Below are 22628 nucleotides of genomic sequence, written 5' to 3'. Positions count from 1 at the left end.
AAAAAAATCCTCCATCACTTCTGCTCCAGGTGTAATCCATTGACCTCTTCTGGCCTCGGGAGAATTGCATGCATGTAGTGTGCAGACAGACAGCATGAAAAACACCCATACACATAAATGAAATAATGCAAAAACAGAAACAACGCCCTAACCAAATTAAAGATTATCATCATATACATTGTCCAGGCCAAGAGAACAAAATTCATCATCAGTAGAACAACACCACCACCAAAACAAACCAAACAAACAAACAAACAAAAATCCTAACATCTGCCAAATGATCTTGGAATTTATGATCTCTGCTTTGCAGTTATAAGTGATGCTAACATTCAAGGAAATAAAAGTCATACAGCTCTGAGGTTACTAATTTCTTTGATATTCCCTTAGTGAATTTTATTTCTTGGATGTATTAGAGAAACACTCTTGTGTTTCTCCTCTGTTTGTTCATCATGAGCATCCATGGAGTAGTGCATTTTAACACACTGCGAATAACTTCAGGGAATAGAGGGAGGTGGAGTTTGAGTTACTGGGTTGTGGGAGTGGGAGGGTGTCAGAGGCAGGGACCACAAGGAGAAGAGAGAAGAGAGACAGGAATAGATACATATAAAGACAGAGATAGAAAAAAGGCAGAGGAAGAAGAGGAGAAGTAGGAGGAAGTTGAAGAGGAGGAAGAAGAATGGGAGGAAGAAGAAGAGGAGGAGGAGGAGGAGGAAGAAGGGGGAGGAGGAAGAAGAGGAGGAAAAGGAATAGGAAGAAGAGGAGGAATAGGAGGAGGAGGAGAAGAAAGAAAAGGAAGAGGAGGAGGAGAAAGAATAAGAGAAAGAAGAAGAGGAGGAGGATGAAAAAGAGGAGGAGGAGGAATATACTAGGGAATATCTAGGGGCCCTAATTATTATTGAAGTGAAGGCTCTTATTATATCTGGAGTGCAGGAACCTGCATGGTTCTACTTTTGAGCCCCACCATCTGTGAATCCCCAGAGAAACCATCTCACAGGAAATTCTTGCTCACTGAAGAGATACTATAATCAGCAAGTGTGCTACATATAAATCTTCCCAAGGATAAGCCTTGAACTCTAAAATGAATATTCATGAAGGAAGAAGGATACCCATGCTCTGTGTATAGATACTGTAGTATTATCTGTGGGATGACTTAAGGGACAATCGCCTCAGGTCATACCAGAGAGTTCAAAAGTGAAGAAAGTGTACACAATTGACACAAATTCTGTGGATCACAAATGTTTCATAGACAGGAGTTCTTTAAAGCTGGATCAGAACAATATTCTGAGCTGTTCTTAGATGTCTGAGGAGAGAGTCATGTGGAAGGACTGAGACCCAAAAATGCAGTTAGACAGGTAAAGGAAATCTCCTTGGCTCCTGCTATCCTGTCCTAGTTCCTCATCTCAGAGACAGCAAAATGATGCTCCATTGTTTCAGCCAGGCCACGGACACACACACACACACACACACACACACACACACACACACACACCACAATCACACAGAGAGGAAGAGACAGACACACACATTACTGAACACACACAAGTACATGTTCACACATACAAGTGTAGTTCATTGCAGAAACATTTTGATTTCCCAATTCATGATAGCATAAGAGGTCATCCAGGATAGTATAAAGGCATAAGAAATAAACCCTTGAGTTGAACAAAAGCCTGGAGAGATGGCTCAGCCTCTAGGTGCACTGACTTGTCTTCTGGAAGTCCTGAGTTCAAATCCCAAGAACCTCATGGTAGCTTATAAATCATCTTTAGTAAAATCAGATGCCCTACTCTGGTGTATCTGAAGAGAGAGCTAGTGTACTCACATACATAACTGCATAAATTTTTCAAAAAAGAAAGAAAAAATCCATGAATGGGATAAGAAAATAGTAGGCATAGCGTATAGACAGGTCAATAAAATAAATGCTTTCTCCTAATAAACAAAGGATGGAAATATGGGGCTAGGGCTTGGTATCCAAGCCTGCTTAGCAAGTTCCCAAGGCTGTGCACAGTTGGCTTGGTTCACAGCAAAGGCAAATAGGATCATGGGATTGGAGTGGACAAGCAGGATCCTGGCTCTTGCTCACTGCTTCTCAGGGACTCCAAAGTTAGCAGCATCTTCCAATAGGCCCTCCATTTTCCACAGTCTGTGTGGCTTTGTAACCAAAGCTATGAGCCCAAGCAAGTAGTAAATCTCTATAACCAGGATACAAAGTGAGACTTTTCTCCATGTAAGGGGATTCTGTCAAGGATATTTTGTAGAAAATAAGTCTGACTAGATCAAGACCAAATGGCGGCATGTATTATCACCCTAGACCATGGAAGGGCTGGACTACACTGTACTTGACTAATGGACATCTGGATAGTTCCTACTTCAAGATAGCTCTGTGGAGTACCACTACAAACATGATTTGCCCTAACTTCTCTGTGGACACCTACTTTTTGTTCTGGAATCGCTGGGTCAATGGGGACTACAGTATATCTTTCTGAAAGATGTATATGGCTTCTGACAGGGCTGCCCCATTTTATAGCATCAGCAATGTCTGAAATTCTTCTTTTCTTCCAGCCCTCCTTGAGGATGATTTTAACTCAAACCAAATCACTTTTGAATGACAGCCTTTACAGAGTGTTACAGGCAGAACACAGAGTGAGTGCTTTAGACTACCAAGAGCCCAAGGGGCTGTCTGAGGTAGCCCTGTTCTAGCACCTCACCATACTTATGGGCCTTCTGCTAGATGCAGATGCAACACCAAGCAACTCAGTTTTTCAAAGAGTAATATGCAGGACAAACTACAGAACCAAAGATAACTGAGTCAAGCTTAGGCAAAGTTGGAAAGAAAATGGTAGGAGGTGATGAGGAAAACAAACTAGGATGCTGAGAAAATGCAATGAGCCACCTGACCTTCCATCAGGCAGTCACTATCCACCAAGAGCAGAGAGGGCACACAGACTCTTAGCCAGCCTTGTTGACTCATGGGCCCATGGATTTGACACAGCAGCCTCCTACTCACCTCCATGTACCACAGTCTTTGGTTTTCCTACAAATGATTTCAATATGGGTAAATAGATTACCCTCTATGACCACTTGCAATATTGATAAAGAATTTTCCCACTATGAATAGTTCACAATCTGACTTTACACCACTGTTTGTCTCCTTTTGTTCTATTGAGCTAAGTGTAGCAGCATGATGAGCTGCTGCTCTGTTTCATGTTTCCTTGATGCAAAGTGAACTGACACTGACACTGTGGTGAGCCCCACACTCTCATCTTAGAACAAGAGGCTGGAGTTCAGGTCCATAAGTTTCCTTTGAATAGGACCACCTTGGGGCCACCTTTTGTCTCATGTGTGCAGCCAGCTGTTGCTGAGCACCCCTTTGTGCCCCATATCCTGCTGTGGTTACAAGAGCTACATGTCTGCTTTGTGGTTGTTCCTCACATGTGTGGGCCTCCAAACCCAGGGTTAGGAAGTTGTAATGAATGAAGGAAGGACTGGGAAGGGGAAACTAAGGTCACATGGTAAGATTTGGGAAGGCTGGTCTGGGCTAAACATGAAATTATTGACTTTTAAGTGTTGGCAACATGGGTTCTGTTTGATAAAATATTATAGGGTTGAATAACTGAACTGTGGGTTATGTGGAGTCCAGGTGTCTTGGGTAAGACCCATCCTGACCCACAAACACCCTCCTCCTTTCCCTGATGATTTCAAACAAAATGACAAGAAAGTTCATGAGAAGGCACAGGGGGCCAAGTTGTGTATCTGACACCTGGAGCAGACAGCACTGGCTTCTTCATGTTAATAAATTGTTTTCTTACAACAGCAACAAGAAAACCCAAAACAATGAAATATGTAAAAATGTTCTTCCTCTCTGTGGTAATTAAACCTTGTAGCAAATACTTGATACAAACAATTCCAGGAGCTCTTCCTTGGAGGTGATAGAAAACTTAAAGATGCTGGTCAGACTGCTTAACCAAAATAGTAAGTTTTAGATTCAGTGACAGTCCTGGGCTATGTTGCAGAAAGACTGATCAAAAACACATGTAATTAACTGGCCTCTCAACACACCCATCAATATATATATATTGACATAGACATGCATATGACCTTCTCCCCCCACACACACCATAAGTGAGCAGGAAACAAGAAGGAGACCACAATTCTGGAGGAACCATTGAATGTAGACTGTTAAAAGCTGATATTTCATGTGAGACCCAGGACTCTGTAATCTATCTCTTGTGGACTAAAAAAAATTTAGTAACTTATGCCGACTAGTATGAGACAGTTGGAGAAGTTTTTCTCTTGAAGCCTCACATCTCTCATCCAAATCCTCAGCCTGAGAGAAGCCTTTCAGACATCCCTGTTCATCCAGTCAACTCCAGAATACAAGCTCCAGGAAAGAACTCTAGCAACAGTGCCAGAAACCAGGACTGACCAGCTGCTTTTCAGGCCCTGTTAGTGTGACCCAAGATCTAGGTTAGGTTAAGAGACCATCTTGCAATGCAATGAGGGAGAGAGAAAAGATACAAGACCCCAACCCACCTCTTTTTTAAAAAATAATTTTTTGTAGATACTTTATTACATTTTAAATGTTATCCCTTTTCTTCATTGCTGCCAACCAGAAACCCTCTATCCCATTGCTCCTCCTCCTACTTCAATTAGGATACCCTCCACTGAGCCCCCTAATACATCTAGCTGCCCTTGAATTCTCTCACACTGGGCATGCAGCCTTTTAGAAACAAAGACCTCGTCTCCCACCTATGTCTCACAAGGCCATCCTCCCCTACATATGCAGCTGGAGCCATGGGTACAAAGCTAACAAGCTACAGGCGCTGACTTCATCACTCAGTGTTCTGTGCCACTACAAAGGAGGCAGCCACATAGAGCCCATCTAGAATAATTGCAAGTTGGTAGGTAATGTGTGTTCACCCTATCTATCTTAACGAACTGTAGCTTGTAGTTGAGTCAGAGGGTTTGCTTGCCAATCTTCCAGCTTCTTGAAAGAGCGTAACTCCACAGAAAGTCTTGTAAATGATCCCTGAAATGAACAACTGGATAAGACATAGGAGAGTGCCTGGACGAGGTGGAGGATGGTTTTCTGAGCTTGACTGTGTTTATGGTGAAACATGAGGGCAACCTGCCCCCGGTCATCCTTAGTGCATCCTACCTGCTGCTGCTTGGTGTATTTGTCATATATGTTCATGCTGGCCTCCACACACAGCCTCTTTGTTTCCTTAGAACACATCCAGTGTAATCTGCTCCCTAAGCACCTGCCTGTTCTTGTTCCATAGGATTTTTACTTGAGTCTTCATAAGAAGAGATTCTGTAAGGAGGTGACAGTTCCTGATGCTGAAGCACAGAGAAGAAATGGTGATTCCTAGGCAGCATCCATCTTCCTCCCGCTTCTCCAAGTACCATCTTTTCTCATGATGGGCCCTGATCCCCAGAGAGCCCCGGACTACAGACCAGAGTAGCCATGGGACCTCACATATAGGAACGTCAAATTCAGAAGACAGCAACATTCCAGAAGACTCTAGGTACTTCTGAAAATCCTGACACCAACAGGGACTCATGTATCTCCCAGAAGAGGACATGGGCCACACAACTGCATATATGTCATTGGTATTAGAAAACCACCTGTAGGTAGAGACAGTGTAAACCTTCTCTAGGAGAGAACAGACCCAACAGGTACACATCTTCCTATGTGTCTCATGCAAACCAGGTCTATAAATCTATTTTCAGTGCCCCAAAGACTCAAGGTAGATTGATGTCTCCAGCAAGGTGCACACCTTTTCTATCTAGAGGATACTCAGATGGGAAGGACAATGATTGGAGGGGCTCACAGACTCATCACACTTGATCAAAATGAGTCCAAGAGGTAACAATCCTAGAGTCTTTCTTTGAGGGAGGCAAGCTTCCTATTGAGAGGCAAACAGTATGGAACCAGTATATTTATTTGGGATTTGTTTCAAAGACAATGATGTCCATACACATTCTGTGTCTACAGCTGGGGGAAACTACAGTGTTAGTCACACACCAGTTAGTCACTCACCAGTAAAGTTGATTTTCTTTAGTCGGCTATTGGCACTTTTTACAAGGCCTCACTGATCTCCTGAGGAATTTTCTTGAGATAGGTCATCACCTCGTGGTGTTGCATCTCCAGCATCATGGTCTCAAAGTTGAACCTGTGGGAGGGCATGGTCCATGGAGCAAATAAGACCTGAACTGGGGATTCAAGGATTATATCAATTCAAGTTGAATCGTGGACAACCCCAGCTCACATATGCCACATCCTGGCGCCTTTGTACTGGGTCCTCTTGGTGCTTATTAAACTTGTCACACTTGGTTTGGGCCCAGTAGAGCTAGGGAAATAAAAGAAGAAAGCTGACCTGCTTTACCTCCCTGATGGGGCTTGAAGAAATAGATTAGGTCTCCTAGAACTTTCCAAGAGCCTGTGCCACAGGCCTGGGTCCAACTTAAAGCCATAATAACTCTTTTTCTGTTTATTGACAAGAATTTTTAAATCCTTGTGTCTATTGCTACATTAATTACCAGAGAACATATTCAGAATTTACAGGGAAAAGGGTTTATTACATATATCAGGAGTTTCCAATGTCCATCAGAGGTGAGCACAGAGGTCACATGCTCTGCTGCTACAAGTGAAGCTCCAAGGCCTCCTCACTATCATTACCTGAAAAGTGAGTCAGGTAAATCCTCAGGCCCCATCACACTACACAGACTCCTTGGATCTTAAATTGAATACACACAAACTCTCTCTTTCTCTCTCTCTCTCTCTCTCTCACACACACACACACACACATACACACACACACACACACACACACACACACACACACACTCAGAATCCCAAATAAATACAGTGATGTGGCAGTATCTCAGTGTATTTTGAACAGATGACTTGCAGCAAATCCAGTCACTGAGGGGCAGTATGTAGAACCAGGTCCTTTAGGCTCTTGACAGGACTTAATGACCCCAAGCACCTCCAGGAAATTACAAAAATGATTGACCATAAACACACAGTAGCTGGTGTCTCCCACAAAGCAACAGCAGTCCAGGCTTCTCAAAATGACTGATGAGAGCTCACCCAGTACTACCTTTAATTGAAGACTGTGATTCCTGCCAAGGGCTCTGATTTACATTGGAGGAACTAAAATGGCCTATGACCCCATCTCACTCTTATCTGAACTTCAAGTTCTGTGTCGAATATCCAATCAGCAAAATGAATTTGGACATGAGGACAGCCTGAAGTTGTAGCCTCCTATGATATGTGGAAATCTAGGGTCAACAGAGAGGGCCCAAGATAGTCAGCTGAGAACTGGGCATAATGACTACCTGTTTTTCAAATACTTGTCAGTATAATGTGCCAGGATACCCCGGAGTTCGTCTCTCTCATTCTTCATCTTCTCAAAGTCATTTTTGAGCTTCTCCAACCTCTTCACTCTCTGCTCCTGCTAACTGATGGTGAAGGCTTGGAAGGACTCTTTCCCAACAGACCCTTCAGGTAGAGAAACAAAAGTAAACTTGTAGGGAAAATAGGACAGGGAAAGGAGAAACCATGCTGAGTCCCACACAGAAGCCTGAAGAGGGAATTCTAGAGACACAGTGAATCCCTGAAAGAGCAGGAAAGCTATCTTCAACCTGGACTCCTCACCTATGTCCCTGCTCCCAACCACCATCACTAAACATATGGCTCAGTTCCTACTGCAGTCCCACTAACCCTGAAGTGCTTAAGCTTTCCCAGTCAAGAAGAAATTGAGGACATTGTCAGCTTCGACCTGACAATGTAGTCTGTACTGCTTAGCCCAAACATATTGACCATAAACACCAGCACCAAGTGTGTCCCACAAGCCAACACCTATCTATGCTTCTTAGATGCATGATGAGAGATCATACACAAGTCACTTACCCCAGACTGTGATTCAGCCCACATCACTTGTGTTCAAGACCAGAGTCTCTGAGACATTGATATTTGACAAGGGGATTATCCCTCTCTGTTCTTGGCATCACATATTCATGTAACCTACAGGAATCTATTGAGGATGAAATGCTTCAGCACTCTACCCTGAGAGCAAGGCTTTGTTATTCTCACAAAACTTCCTCCTGGCATCCTTTGCCACTCAGCAGGAATTTCAGATCTGTCAGCAAAGCAACTGCAGGTTTGTCAATTCCTGGATCTCTGCCAAACTAATCATCAGAAATTCTGGACTCTGGGTCTGCCATTGAGGAATGTCAAGGCTCCAGATGCTAAGCCCTTCTCCTGTAAGGACCTGCTCAAGGCCCCCTCCTCCAGGAAGCTCCCCCATGCACTGCCCAGGACTCACTGTGTCTTCCCCAGGGCCATCTCCTTCTCCCTGCCTTACAAACAGCCTTCTGCCTAGGTCTGGTCTCTGGTTGTACTGTATTGTCCCTCTGAAATAGCCTGAGCAGCATGGAAAACGTGACTGCTTGTGAACCCAGAGGCTCTGAAGGAATACCCCACAGGCAGTTGGTGTCACCACAACACTGGTGACATCACAGAAGCTTCTAGGGTTCTTCTGGATACAAGAGATTGTCCAGGGAAGTGACTGCTGATGATGTCACTGAAAACAGCCATGACCTACCTGCAGACCAGCTTGCCCCACATTGACCAGTTTCTGAGGTGCCCTTTCCTGGAGTCTCTCTTTTGACTCAGGGGATACACCCTGGCAACTTTTCCTTCAAATCTAGAGATTTCTCTCTGCTTCATTACAAGACAAGCACTTTGGATGGGAGAGTTTGTTAGGGCCTTGGCATGGGCAGCTCATCTTTGTTAGTACCTAAAGGTCTAGGGTCCTTGCTTGAGGAGATTCTTCTCCATGATAAATCTCCTCCTGTGCTCTCTTCATGTACTACAGTCCAGTTCCCCAGGGTGTCCTGGTTCCCAGAGGCAACCATCATTCTCCTGTACCTTTAATTTTATTCAATTGGGGTTATATTTTCTTATTTTGCTCATGCCTTGAGAGGAGACATTGTTTCAATATATTCAGACATGTGTTTCCACAATCCCATTTTTGCAATATAAGAAGGAGTTCACATCCAGGGGAATATCAAATTATAAAGTTTATGTCTCTTCTTCAAAAGATAAAATCCCCCTTTCTCCCTTTCTCCAAAACAAGCAGACAAAGTAGGCATCTTGAGCAAAGGTCAACAGGGACATTGGATTGCTGCTCTGTAGTTCCATTAACCATCACTTCTCCAATATCTACCTTTCTGAGTTCCCAGTTCCAGGCCTGGGCGTGTTGGCGCTTGAACAATGATCTTGTATTTATAAGATACCCAGGACTCCGTAGGATGGACAGGAGAAGAAAAGGCCTCTGATCCAGTGAAACCTCAATTTAAATGATTCCATAAGTTCAGGAAGGACTGTGTTTGCCACTGTCAACTGTGGCTTCTGCCTTCTTGAGCTGGGTATGCTGAATCTATGGTACAATATGACTTAACTGCTCAGGTATGAGAGTGGAAAAATCATGTAAGTCCTTTCCAAATTGATTGTGTTGTCCTGAGCTACTGCCTTCAGCCATGTAGTATCACTATGACAATGATCAAAGGTGGCAATTATGCAGAGAAACAGTAGTGAATTTATTAGGTAAAATAAAAAAATTTGGAATAATAGTCAATCCTAGTATAGAAATGAATTTCATTATGTGGTTGTGGTTTTAAGAAAACAGCAGGAATAACAGGGTGATTTCAATAAAGGAAAGTATGAATTTCATTGTATAGTCTTGCTCTTTGATTTTATATTTCTAAATGGGATGAATTAATATTCAGAAAAACACAAATAAGATTCAAATAGTGAATAAGCTACACATTTAGATAGACTTCAACCAGTCAATTATTTGTTCAATTAATGGCCTGTTATTTATATGAAACATAAAGGATTAGCTGTTCCTCTTTTCTTTAGGAAGACTTTACTCCAAATTCTCAGTTATATAAAAGCCTGCTACCCTTAAAGGTAAATGGAATTAGGAATGCATTTTTCAGTATTGGGTAATGATGGTATCCTCAAGGCTCGAGGCAGTTGATAGAGAACTTCAGGAAGATAATATTTCCTAGGCTTCCAGAGTTAATGATGGAATCTGAAACAAAAGTGAACTAGCTTGTATGTTGAAACATTCTTAAAGGTAGAAAGAGAAGAGATACAATTATGAAGCTGAATGCCAATAGTTGCTTCAAGGGCCAAAAGGCTCCACTGCCAGAGTATTCTTTGGAGAAGCCCTGTTGGTAAAAGTGGCTGCTCATCTATTTCCAATGGGGTATTGAGTTGTGTTCAGTCACTGACAAGCCCACTTTCTCAGTCAACCCTGTGGAGAGGAGCTTGTTAAAAATTGCCCCAAACAAAGAAAATTATTCCTTAAGAGCTTCATGGAGCCTGATCCAGTCTTGGCTTTGCACATCTTATGCATGACAAACAGGACATAATAGTCTCCATCATTTTTATTGAGTTTTAATTCACTTCTAGAAGGTTATACCTCCAATCTGTGCCTTCTCCAATGAAAGAAAAACTAGTTAAATACACAACGGGTAGGTTGCTGGAAAATATTTCAAATACTTTGGGATTTTGGACACCTGTGTTGACTTATTAAGTGGCAAATTATTTTCAGGAGTAGATTATAATACTTAGAATGTTTCCAAGTTTTAAAGGTCAGCCTTTCCCTGACAGCAGTATTGTGTTTTTTCTTACTAAGGTGCTCTGGGAATTCCAGAGTTCCCTATCTTGGAACATTCAGGAGGAGACTATAGGTTGAGCATCCCTCATGTGAAAACACACAGTGTTGAAATGCTCCAAAGTGAAAAACTGGAGTCTCTTCATGGTACCACAACTGTTTGCATGGATAATTCACACATAGTAAATATATTCTAACTGTACATTTCTGTAGTAGGAAGGAAGCCAAACCAAATAGAGTCCCTCAACCCAAAGAGAGAAATGACTTAGCAGTTCAAAGAAAAAAGATAAAATGCATATACCCAAAATTAAAATCCAAAAGAAGACCAAAGGATGATAACTATTTGTCTGAGTCAGACTTGGATAAGTTGAACTCAGGTACTGAGTTACTTTCAATGGTGTTCTTATTCTTCCCAACTGCTTTGACCAGCCATGTCTTTTGTGCTTCCACATGAACTTTAAAATTGTTTTCTAATTCTGTGAAGAATAAAAATTGGCAATTCATTGATATTGCATTTTGTTTATAGATTACATTTTGTAGAATGACCATGTTTATAGTATTAATCCTACCAATCTCTGGTCATGGGATATCTTTCTATGTTCTAGTGTCTTCTTCAATTTCTTCAGTGCTTTAGTATTCATTTCAGATGGCTTTTATGTCCTTGGTTAGGTTTACTCCAAATATTCTCTTTCTTATGCTGCTGTGAATGAAATTGTTTCCTTAATTCTTTCTCAGCATATAAATTATTGTTAAATATGCTGATTAGTTTATGGTCAACTTGATATAAGCTAGAATCAGTTTGGGAAGAGAGACCCTCAATTGAGAAAATGCCTCCATAAAATTGGCCAACAGGCAACTTTATTAGACTGTTTCCTGAACAATTATTAATGTGGATGATTCCAGCCCACTGTGTGTGTTGCCAACCCAGGCATTGTTCTGAGTTGTAAAAGAAAGTAGGCTTCATGAAGAGTAAGCCAGTAAGCAATGCCTCTCCATAGCATCTGCTTCAGTTTCTCCTACTATGTTTCTGCCTATGTTTAGTGAGTTCCAGGCAAATGAGTGTTGCTGCAGAAGCAGAACATAAACCTAACAAGTGCATCATAACAACCACCTGATACAGAAACATGGTTTGAAGGTGAGCCTCAGAGCAAAGTGGTCACAACAGGTGGTCACAACAACATGTGTTCATAATTATTTTTAGAAGAAACAAAGGTATTTTTGTCATTCTGGAACAGGTAGTAGACAGCCATTTGAGCTAAGGTTATTGATAAGGTGTAGGCCAAACCTTGAGAAACTTATTTAATCATAAACAGCAATGAACATAATTTTTCTTTACTATAAAATTGTTTTCAAGCCTAAGATGGAGGCAGCCTGATTTATCAATATTATCTAAAAGGCTATTTGTTTACTAAGAGAGATTTTAAAGAGTGTGAATTCAGATAGAAGGAGACGAAGAGAGGGTCTTAGAAGAGTTGATTTAGAGGAAAACAATCAGAATGTGTTTATAAAAAAACACTTTTAATAAACAAAAACTAGAAAAGAAAGAAAAAACTAGCTGCATTCTTCTTTCAGTTTGAAATTTTGAGTGAAGCTAAATTCAAAAATAAAAGATGAATTAACATGACAGAAGAAATTCCAAGACTGCATGAAATGATCTGTATTGACCACATTTAATGAGGTTTACAGTGAGAATTAGAAGTAAAATGTAGAGCAAATAGATGTAGAAAAGTGTTTGAGAAAATGTAAGATTAAGACAAAGTGGTAATTATTAACGAAATGAGTGCAGTTAAGAAACCTAACAGCAAAACACTGAAGTTTGGAGTGGGGAGTAACGCACTGCAACCCCAACATTAAAATCAGAGGACAATTTGTAGGTGGTCTGCTCTTTCCTTCAACCATGTAGGAATAAGGGAAGGAGCCCTGGTTTGGAGAGTTGGCACAAAGGACTGTACTTGTTGAGACTGCAAACCACCTGATCACCTCAGTCATGGAACTGAAGAAGCTCTGTGTCTATACTGAAGTTCTCTGTGTATGTCTTCCCATCACTCATAAAGAGGTGATTCTTTTTGCTCTTGGATTTGGCAACACCAGTCTGGAGATGCACAGGATTACTTCCTCCACAATCTCAGAAGTCACACAATTCAGGGGAGATTCAGCAGAATCAGTTTCTCATCTGAAGAAACATTTTCTAATATACTGTGGGATCTACTATGGTAACAGCACACCGTCTACCTGTAGGGGGCAGTTCTGATGTTAAGGTCCTGTTCTCAATTGTTACTTGACCTCTCAGTAAACAAAGCCATAGGCTAATTGCTGGGCAGAAGGTACAGGTCCCTGGAGCAAAACTGATCCAAAGGAAAGGGTGCATGCTTTGGTGAAAGAAGAACAATGCAGCAATGTGAGGTATCAAAATAAAGTGGCCATCAAGTCTGCTCCTACAGGCAGGTGGTCAGGGCAATTAGCAGGGGATGGATGTGACTGAAAGTTAAAATGTAGGGGAGGTGGGAGAGGTTGAGATAAGAAATTGATGAAGACACTGTTTTCCAGTCTGGAGATAGTACAACCCCAAGAGAAAAAGTAGAAAATGAACAACAGTGTGTGTGTGTGTGTGTGTGTTTCTGTGTGTCTGTGTGTGTGTCTGTCTTTCTGTCTGTGTTTTAGCCTCAGATTTAAGGGAATCTAGGAGGGTCCTCACAGCAAAGTCACTTGCCAGAGTAAAGGTAGAAGGCAGAGCAAAGATACAGACAACATCTACCATCCCTTTCTCTTGCTAGGTTTGAGCTGAAATATTCACCCCACAGTCCTGTGTCCTCTGCTGAATGTTCCATTACCCTGGCCTTGGGTGTGATCCAGTGCAACTAACACACCACACAGGAAGGAGAAAAGTCCAAGCAGGGGCTGGATAGATGGCTTATCCATTTGAGACTTTGTTTCTCAGAGGACCTAAGAACAATGATTAACAATCCTAGTCACTTCAGTTCCAGGTGGAATACACTGACCTCCTCTGGCCTCAGGGGAATTGCATGCATGTAGTATACAGACACACAGCAGGTAAAACATCCATACACATAAGAGAAATAATGCAAAAACAGAAACAACCCTCTAACCAAATTTTAAAAAGGCATCAAATACGTTTTCCAGGACAAGAGGACAAAAATCATCATCAGCACAACAATAACACCACCAAAAACAAAACACACAAACAAACAAAACCCAACATCTCCCAATAGGTCTTGGAATTCATGATCTCTGCTGTGCAGTTATAAGTGATGCTACCTTTCAAGGAAACAAGAGGCATACAGCTCTGTGGTTAATAACTTCTTTGATACTCCCTTAGTGAATAATTTTATTTCTTGGGATGTATTAGAGAAACACTCTTGTGTTTCTCCTCTGTTTGTTCATCATGAGCATCCAAGGAGTAGTCCATTTTAACATAGCTGAATTTATGACCACAAAGATACAGCATGGATGTGTTTTTCAGCCTGAATTTGGGATCCACAAAGTATGTCACACTATCCACATCATAAGCACAATTCCTTCTGTAGCTCTGACTGGTTGGGAACTAATAACAAAGCCTAGGACACTTTACATTTTAAGATGTCCATTCCTACCTGATACTTCTACTGTTACAAGACTGTGAACCACACATGAATACAGACAATTATTATGAGATAAAAATTAGAGATTGCCTTTTTATCCATTAAAATATATTAATTTTATTCAATACCAGCTTAAAGTGGAGGAGTCAAAGTATACATTATACAGCCTTAGCAAAACAGCAAATTGCAGTAACAAAAAATAATAAATAACAAAACTTCAAAGGAAAAGAAAGAAAACCATGTACTCAAGGCAATCAAAACTCTAACCATTATCAAAACACAATAATTAAGCTAAGCAGCATTCCCTTGCTGTAGAATTTGCTGCACTAACCTATAGCCTGTTCCTTGCCTTGGAAATATAGTACAAAGGCAGTCAGCAATGGTAACAATCTCTTCAAGATGAATGTAGGTGTGCCCATTGGGGTGGGGGTTTGCTGTTGGCCAATTTCTTCCAAGGCAAAGCATGAGTCATGTTACAGACAATACCTCAGTCTTTAAAATTTGCTTGACTGATCTCCCTGAAATTATTGTTGATGAACCATGAGGACAAGCAAAAATTTACATTCTTGGGCTCCTCCTGGATGACCAACAGATCTTGATGTCCCTCAGCACTTCTGAAGCCTTCCATACATGCACTCTTGCTGGACCAGAGGCTAGACAAAATGAAGGCCTTGTGACATATAGGAACCCAATGAAAGGAAGAAAATGCAGCCCAAGATTGCCATGGATATAGGGATGAGATACAATGGTGGTTCATTGCTTTGCACACTCAGTGCTCCTGGTGAAGAGTTGTGTCTGAGGGAGATCTTGACCTGTACTGTGCCCTATTTGAGCTTCTGGTGGAACATTTTGGACCTAGGGGAGGAAGAGACAAAGGCCTTGTGAGAGCCTGCCATGTCAGTTTTCCAGCAAACACCAGGCTTATTCAGCAGGACAATCCATTATGATCTTTGAGCTAAGGTCATTCCCTATATTCCCAAAGAAGAAGGGCCAGAGAACACCTGGGACTGGAACTTTTTCTCAGATTTAATAAATGGCTTGAAAGTGAACTGTGAACTACACACTGTGCTAAATAAAAGGCCACATGTCTCCAATAATCCATATATAATGTATTGAAAAATAACTGTGTAGCAATGTCTGAATCAGGCACTATACAGACGCCTTCAAGGGAGCCTAGCCACCATTTAATTGAAGGCTGTTATTATAGCTGGAGTGCAGGAATCTGCCTGGATTCCACTTGTGCAAATCTCCATCTGTGAATCCCCAGAGAAACCATCTCTCAGGAAATCCATGCTCACTGAAGAGATACTATAATCAGCAAGAGTGTGCGGCATGCAAATCTTCCCAAGGGAAAGCACTGAACTTTAAAAGGGATATTAATAAAAAAAGAAAGGACACCACTATGCTTATAGCTACTCTAGTATTATTTGTGGGGAGCCTGTGTACTCCTACTTTTTGTTCTGTGGTTTGTCCTGCAGGGCAGTAAACAGTGTCTGGGAGATAACCTGAAAGAGAGAATCGACAAAAACAGCCAAATGCAAAGGATGATTTGCCTATAGTCTGATCAAATCCTAATTTTTACTTTTTCACACAGGTGTTATAAACACATAAAGGTAGAATGTGGGAAAGGGGAAGGTGCAGGACTGTAGTTTTTCAGGGGAAGTACAGGGTATCACCTGGGCAAAGGTTCAGGGAACAGGCCACTATGATTGTCGATGATTCACTTGTCCTTATCTAAGTTGGTACTATCTACCAAGGCTACCTATCCACAAGGTCTATGACTATCCAGGCTGATAAATTTCCACCAAGACTACTTGTTTACAAGATCTTATAGCCATCTGCTCATTGTTTTTCCACAGAAACCAGGACTTTGTGTTAGCAGGCTGACTTAGACCTATGGCTGATTTTAGGCCTTCAGTGTATAAGCAAGGCTGCCCCTGACATCTCCTCCCTTCTCCAAGTATAGAAAGACCATGGCAATTCTAATCTTGCAAAGACAGGAATAGAAGCCTGACCTCCAGTAATTAAAGGGGACCCTGTAATGGCTCTGATCCTCTTGTCATTGTCCAGTGAGGCATGAGGGCCAGACCTATCCAGATGTCTTTTTCCTGGAGATGAGATGCTTTTAACATTAACCCCTATGCAATCAGGCTTGTCCCTCAGGAAACACAGAAAGATATTTTAAATTTTTATTTATATTCCCTTGCAGTGCTTAGCCTCAGAGCCTAAGCAAGAATTTAGACAGCCAGTCAGAGGGAGTTCTGGGTGGCTCCTCTCTGCTTGGTCTATAGGTGGGAGTCCCCTCTTTTAGGTTGAGTAGTGAATACCCTGGATAGTGTAACAACTTTGTCCTGTGTCTCATGGTCTTCCATAGCTAACTTATGATAATGTATCTGAATAGATTTTGCTATCAAATTATCTACCTTTTGTTTCACAAAGTTAGTCAGCCTATGTAAGGCCCAGAAACCAAAAGGAACAAGTAAAAATATCCCAAGTAATCGTCTTAAAATGAAAAGAAGTACGGTTAACAGTCATGGAGGGGTTGAAAACCAATTCTTGTACAAGCTCTCATCTTTGTCCCTCATGTTCTCTTTAACCATCCCTGTCTTCATCTATGTAAAAGCAACATTCGTCTTTAGGGCTGTACACAGTCTAGACCACTTCACAGTCTTTTCTATTGTAAAAGAGTAAATCAAGTCCAATAATGTCCTTTGCATTTTTGGAGGATCACTTCAGAGAGCAAAACGAGGGATTTCTACAGATTAATGATGTCAATCTCTAGTCTTTATTATGAAAGACTCTAATTACAAAACAGTAAAATGGAAGCCTTGCTTTCTGTCCTGTGAGAGGGCTGGACTGGAGCCTCTCTGAGTGAGGTACCATAGAGCAGGCAGTAGGACCTGGGTCCTACATAATTCCAAAAGTGGCATCCTTAGACACCTCTCCATACCATAGTGCTGGAAGAGGTGGTGGTCACAGGACCAGGAGCTCCTCTGCCTAGAGTGATAGGGTAGCATTGATGGCCTGGGAGGTAGAGCAGAGGGAGAGGACCTTGAAGAAGCAGCCAGGAGGGTCACTTCCAGCCTGGGCGCCTGTCCCCATGACCTGAGTGTTTGAGATGCAGCTGCTCCACTTGCTGCCACTATATGGTAGGCAGGTGAGAGGAAGAGTGCTGTGTGAAAGTCCCTGAGCCATGGAGGGACCCTGACCTGGAGATTCTGGAAGAAGCTTGGTATCTGGGGCCACTGGATTCGGAAGACCAGTAGATGGCCAGTTATAAGAACCCAGGTGAGATGGCCTCAGTGGTCAGTCAACCAAACCCATTGCTTTCCCACAAGACTAGGGAACCATCCTATGTGACACTGGGGTTTCTGGACTCTTGCCGTCTTCCCTCTAAGAACCTCATACTCCCTTTTGAGAATGAGAGGCTGGTGTTCAGGTTCCTAAGGGTCGTTTAAATAGGACACCAAATCCTTGGAGACAACGTTGGTCTCACATGTGCAGCTAGCTATTGTTGAACACCCCTTTACACCCCATAACTCACTCTGGTTCCAAGAGTACCATGTCTGCTTCATGGTTGTTCCGCACATGGGTGGGCCTCTAAACCCAGGGTTAGGAAGTTGTAATGAATGTGGGAAGGACTAGGAAAAGGAATAAGAGGTCACATGGCAAGATTTGGGAAGGGTGGGCTGGGAAAAATATGAAATTATTTACTTTTAAGTGTTGGCAACATCTGTTCTGTTTGTTTAATAAAGGTTTATTGGGTTGGAAAACTCACATGTGGGTTATGTGGAGCCTAGGTTTGTAGGATAAGACCCATCCTGGGTCACCAACACCCTCCTCCCTCTTCCTAGGGATTTCAGCCTAATGACAAGAAAGCTCATGAGAAAGTACAGTGGGCCAAGTTGTGTGTCTGACACCTGGAACAGACAGCATTGCCTTCGTCCATGTTAATAAACTGTTTTTTACAACAACAAAACCCAAAACAATAAAATATGTAAAAGTGTGGAGACAGCCACCATGTTCTTCCTCTCTATGAGTTACTTACCCTTGTAGCAGTGCCTTGAGACCAGACAATACCAGGAGCTCTGCTGGGAGGTGACAAAAGATTAAAAAATGCTGGTCAGACAGCTTAACCAAAACAGGAAGTTTCAGATTCAGTGAGAGACCTGGGCTAAAGAAACTGTGTCACAGAAGGACTGCAAAACCACATGTAGTTAACTGGCCTCTCAGCACACCCACCAATATACATATTGGCACAGACATGCATATCCCCCTTCCAAAGACACACCAGAAATCATAAGTGAGCAGGAAACAATAAGGAGACCTCAAGACTGGAGAAACCATTGAATGTAGAATAGCTGATGTTTCAAGTGAGACCCAGGAGTCTGCTATCCATCCCTTGGGGACTAAAAATGCTTAGTGAGCAACTTCTTCTGCAGACTAGGTTGAGAGAGTTGGAGAAATTTTTTTCTTGAAGCCTCACATCTCTCCCACTAACCTTGAGCCAGAGAGAAGCCTTTCTTCACACATCCCTGTTCATCCAGTCAGCTCCTGGATAGAAGCTCCAGGAAAGAACCCTAGCAACACTGACATGAAACAGGACTCACAAGCTGCTGCTCAGGCTCTGTCAATGTGAACCAAGTTCTAGGCTGGGTTAAAAGACCATTTTGCAATGCAGGGGAAAAGGGAGAGAAAATATACAAAACGCACCTCCCCCCAAAAGACAATGAGAACCACTCATTTTGCAATTTCACTGGGCTCTAAGAATTACAAATGCTTCCTACCTGTGACCTCACATAACCCCTACAAAGCAAATGAGCTGCAGTCCCTGACTACATCACTCAAATCTCTGTGCTCCAGTCAAAGAAGCACACAAAAGGAACCCCTGTAGCATAATGGCATGTGGGTATGTAATGTGTGTTCAGCCTGTCTATCTTAATGAACTGCCAATCATAATTGCTACCTGCTACTTTTTCACATGTGCATTAAACAGCCGGGGTTCCCGTGTTCCTTTGAGAAGAGCCTCAACTGCATGGGCTGAATGTAAGTATAAGATGATAACCCAGAGTTAACTTCTCTGCTTCTTTCACTAGAATACTGGTAGCCACCACAGCTCTTAAACAAGTGGACAAGCCTGGTAGTACATGGTCCAATAGCTTGGACAGGTGTAGTACACTGTGATTCCATGGCCTAAAATGTGTGGTTCCACACCCTTTGCAGTAGCTTTTGTTTCATGGGCCTGTAGATGAAAAGGTTTGGAGGTTTCTGGAAGTGCTAGTGTTGGAACCAAAATCGCCTGTCTTCAAAGCCTCAAAGATGATTTGTGCAGACTCATTCCAGATTAGAGAACCAATGTCCTCATATGTGCTGGGAAGTTTTTGTTAGGAGGTTGTTTATGATTCCTTCTATTTCTATAGGGGTTATTGGACTGTTTAGATAGTTTACCTTATCTTGATTTAATTGGGTATGTGGTATCTGTCTATAAAACCATCCATTTCATCTAGATTTTCCAGATGTGTTGAGTATAAGCTTTTCTAGTAAAACATGATGAATTTTTAATTTTTTGTTTTTGTTGTTATATCTCCATTTTCATTTCAGATTTTGTTAGTTTGGGTACTGTCTCAGTGCCCTTTACTTAGTGTGGCTAAGGGTTATCTATCCTGTTGATTTTCTCCAAGAACCAGCTCTTGCTCTTGTTGACACTTTGTATCTAGCTATTTGTTTCTATTTGGTTGATTTCAGCACTGAGTTTGAGTATTTCCTGCTATCCACTCCTCTTAGATACCTTTGCTTCTTTTTGTCCTAGAGACCTCAGGTGTGCTGTTAAGTTGCTGGGAGAAGATGACACCAGATTGATTATGAAAGCACTCAGTGCTGTGAATTTTCCCCTTAACACTGCTTTTCTTGTGTCTCAAAATTTTGGGTATGCTGCGTCTTTGTTTTCGTTGAATTATAGAAAGATTTTCTTTATTTCTTCACAGTGATGCTGGTTATAACAATCCTTCAGAAAGCAATGTGGAATTCATCATGCAGGGGGAGCAATTGAATTTAGGCTGTCCAATGCAAATATGCCAAGTGAGACCACCACCCTCTCAGTCATCCTTCCTGGTGACTTAGGAAGGACTAGGAAGCACAATTCTTGTTCAGATTTGGTTGGTATGATTGGAGTAATTTTTTTTCTCTTGTAGCGTCAAATCTCTCACAGTAACCCTCAGCTTGTGAAAACCCTTTCCCATATCCCGGTGTGATGGTTTTTGTATGATATTCCTAGGGAGTTGCACTATTACAAGGTGTGGCCCTGATGGAGTAGGTGTGTCACTGTGGTTGTGGGCTTTAAGACCCTCCTCTTAGCTACCTGAAAGTCAATATTCAAATTGCAGCTTTCAGATGCAGATGTAGAACTGTCAGCTACTCCCACATCATGCCTCCCTTGATGCTTCCATGTCCCAGCCTTGATGATAAAATACTAAGACTCTAACCTTTAAGCTAGCCCCCAATTAAATGTCCTTGAAAGAATTACCTTGGTCATGGTTTCAGCTCACAGCAGTAAACTCCAATTCATGCAGCCAGCTTCAGAATTCAAGAGCCAGGAATGAACTCTCCAGCAGCACTCACAAAAAAACATGACTGACAAGCTGCTATTCAGGCTCTGTCATTGTGTCCCTTGACCTACATAGTGTAGAAGTGACCATCTTGGGATACAAGGAAAAGGAAAAGGATCCAAAGATGCCCAAAGACAATAATTAGAACTATTCATTTGGCATTTTCCCTTGTCTCTCAACCTTGAAAATTGCTTCCTGCCTGAGATTCCCATAAAGCAAGTGAGCAATGGCCCTTTATTTCCTCCTTGTAAGATCCATGCTACTGTAAAGAGAATATACTGCATGGCATTCCTGTAACTTAGTGGCATGTAGGTGCTTGAAGTGTGATCAGTCTATCTCCCTCATGAACTGCAGATTCATGCATAGCAGGAGCATTTGCTTAACACACCTTATGAAAGAGGCTACTTGCATAGAATGTAAATGATTAAATAAGTGAAGAATTAAATGAGACATAGGTGAGTAGCAGGATAAGTCTGTGGACAGATACATGGGTTTGTCCGTGTTTATGGTTAGACATGAGGGCAATCGGACCCTGATGTCACATTCTACCTGATGCTGCTTGGCAGAAGACCATAGGTCTCCTTGTTGGCCTCTTCACAGAGCTACATTGTTTCCTCACAGTGCACTTGAAGTTCAATCTGCTCCCCCAGTAGCTTTCTGTTCTTATTCCACTACATCTTTACTTTGTGCTTCAGCTGAGTACACTCATTCAGTGCCTGCTGCTGAACAAACAACCCAAAATCAAATTTCCTGCCAACTTCAATTTGCCCAAAACTCCTCCAAGTACCATGCTTCCTGCAAGGACCCTGATCCCCAGACAGCTGCAGACTAGGGGACACAGTTTACTTGTCGACACCAAATAGAAGCCTGTCAAATACTGAGACCAGCCACATTCCACAAGGCTCAAAGTACTTCTGAAAACCCTGCAACCAAGAGGCTTTCATGTACTTCAAAAAAGAGACCATCATCCACGTGGGTGCTTATATGTCTGTGGTATTATAAAACCATCAGCAGTTAGAGGACCAATCCCCTCTGAGAGTGGATAGGAGTTTCAAATATATGCAAACTTTCCATGTGTCTCATGGATCCCAGAACTATCCATTTCCTGTCTGAGCTCTAGAGGCTGAGGTTTGATTAATATTCCCATCATGGTGCAAATCTTTTCTATCTACAGAATCCTGAGTTGGGAAGAATAATGACTGGATTGTCTGAGACACTGTTCAAACCTAGGACAACTGAGTTCAAAGGGTACAAATCCAAGACCCTTGCCTAGAGACAGATCCTCCTGTTAAAGGCAGACAGTATAGAATCAGAGCCCTGACATTTGTTTAAAGTCTTAGAAGGGCAGAACATCCCCTGCCTAGTGGTGTGGTCTCAACTGTGTCAGTGACTCACCTGTAGGAATAGTTCTCTTCAATCAGCTTCTTGCAGTTCTCCATGGCATCACACATCCGATTTTTCATTTTCTGCATGTTCATCGTTGTCTTCTCATGTTGTAAATGAAGCATCCTGAATTTAATATTCAGCCTGTCATAGGGTTTGGACCAATGTGAAAATATCTCTATGAACTAAGGATTCAAGAATTACATGGATTCAGGCTGTATCCTGGACTACCCAGCCTGGTATTTGACATACCCTTGATACTTTGAACTGGGTTCTCTTGCTCCATATTAAACTTATAATGCTGGGCCAGGAACAGCAGAGAACAGATGGGGAACAGATGGAGGTAG

General features: G+C 42.0%; 1 pseudogene; it reads right to left on the bottom strand.

The window, feature by feature from the left end:
• Positions 1–4930: 4930 nt before the first annotated feature.
• On the bottom strand, positions 4931–22376 carry LOC117702791 (uncharacterized; annotated as a pseudogene).
• Between the last annotated feature and the right edge of the window lie 252 nt (positions 22377–22628).

Source organism: Arvicanthis niloticus, chromosome 2 (assembly GCF_011762505.2).
Source record: "Arvicanthis niloticus isolate mArvNil1 chromosome 2, mArvNil1.pat.X, whole genome shotgun sequence".
Taxonomy (NCBI): domain Eukaryota; kingdom Metazoa; phylum Chordata; class Mammalia; order Rodentia; family Muridae; genus Arvicanthis; species Arvicanthis niloticus.
The sequence above is the reverse complement of the archived record's forward strand: the minus strand, read 5'-3'. Positions and strand labels throughout refer to the sequence as shown.